We start from the raw sequence: 1,707 nt of genomic DNA, 5'->3' as shown, positions 1-1,707 counted from the left end.
TGGCATCCACTTGGCCAGTTTCGATTGGCTGTGGACTAAACTTGCACATCCATGACAAGTTCAGGGACCAAATAATCCACTTTTTCAACTTCAAGGACCAAACCATCACCTGGCATGCAAGTTCATGGACCCGCAGTGCTATTACCTCATAAAAAAACCAAGATGCTAGGCAGGTTAGTGCAAGGTGGAAAGCCTGCCAGGGATTGTCTCAAGCATATGGAGTGCGCCTTGCAGAGAAGTCGTCTGCTACCATTAAGCTAAGGGGAAATCGTAGAAAATCGACCGAGCGCATGCCCCGGTCTGCGGATTCTATCAGGCGAATTCAGAGTACTAGCTTTGTAGAGGAGTAAGTAAAAAAAAGTGCGTGGCGGCGGGCGTGCACCTGGAGGAGGCGTACTCATAGAGCTTTCCGGCGGGGGAGAAGACGAGCAGCGCGACCTCGGCGTCGCAGAGGAGCGAGAGCTCGAAGGCCTTCTTGAAGAGCCCTGAGCGGCGCTTGGAGAAGCGCACTTGGCGGCTCGTCCGGTCCTCGATCCGCCGCAGCTCCACACGCCCGCGCTGCGCCATCTTCCGCCGGGAAAACTAGCCTCCTCCTTCTCCTACGGCCGCCGCTCGCCTCTCTCTTTTCTCGCCTCCTGGTTGGTTGGTAGGAGTCGGGGAGTGTGGCGGGCGCGGGGCGAGGTAGAGAGGGGAACTCCGACTCGAGCCACCGTGGGCGAGAGGAGGCCGCGTGAGAGGGACGGTCGTGGGGTGACGTGGGGTCCATGCGTTTGAAGGATTGATGTACACCTCAGATGGGGCTCTCTCGTGGCCCCTTATCTTGGGCTCCCAAGCAGCTGCCTGTCCCCTGTATGGAATCCAGAACGTGAACGTCGGTATCCCATGGGTCTTTCTTTTTTGGGCAAATCAGAGAGCCTTTTATTCAACAAAAGAGTTGTCCCAGGAGTCAGCGAGAAGGCTGCTTACCAAGAAATTAGGAGTCTCATCAAGCTAACAGTCGGTCACATTCAAAGTGCATGCACGTTTTACACAAAGATGCACCGGCAAATTTGCTAACCTGTTTACATGGTGAATCTCGAAAACTGAAAAAACAAAAGCTAGCTCTCTTATTTCATTTAAGATAGGAGTCACAATCGAACGCGAATTGTGGCAGAGTGTTTCAGAGTTGCACCAACTCCCGGCAATCTGTCTTCATTATCACATGCGAGAGGCCTCGAAGTGTTGCAACTAGAACTCCTTCCCCTGGGTCTTTCTACTGCGCGCATATTGCTGCGCGCACACAGCCAAGTCGTATTAACATGACCCGACTAATTATTTTTCGGTAATAACATGACTGACGGATATACATTTTGTTGGCCTAACAATACTTTATGCAAATTTATCCTAATTAAAAATTGCATGATACTGATACTTCTCAATCCACTCCACTCATGCTTGGTGTCCAACAGAGAGAATCCCAGAGACACTGTTTTGCTTATAAAATTCATTAATCCAGAGGTAGAGAGCGCACCGCACCATGACCATGAGCCAAGCAACCTTAGGCCATCTCCACCGCTAGACCCCATCCGGACGTCCGCTCGCGTTCGTTTGGGGTGCGATTCGGCGGACGTCCAGGAGGCGGACAGGCGTATGGGGCATTCGCACCCACCGCGTACAAGCCGTCCCGACCTCAAAACGGACGCGCCCTTCCCCGAGCAGCCCTGCCTC

General features: G+C 52.9%; 1 pseudogene; it reads right to left on the bottom strand.

Moving 5' to 3' along the window:
• Positions 1 to 208: 208 nt before the first annotated feature.
• Positions 209 to 567, bottom strand: LOC123066235 (MADS-box transcription factor 51-like; annotated as a pseudogene).
• Between the last annotated feature and the right edge of the window lie 1,140 nt (positions 568 to 1,707).

The sequence above is a fragment of the Triticum aestivum genome, chromosome 3B (assembly GCF_018294505.1).
Source record: "Triticum aestivum cultivar Chinese Spring chromosome 3B, IWGSC CS RefSeq v2.1, whole genome shotgun sequence".
NCBI classification, from domain to species: Eukaryota; Viridiplantae; Streptophyta; class Magnoliopsida; order Poales; family Poaceae; genus Triticum; species Triticum aestivum.
The sequence above is the reverse complement of the archived record's forward strand: the minus strand, read 5'-3'. Positions and strand labels throughout refer to the sequence as shown.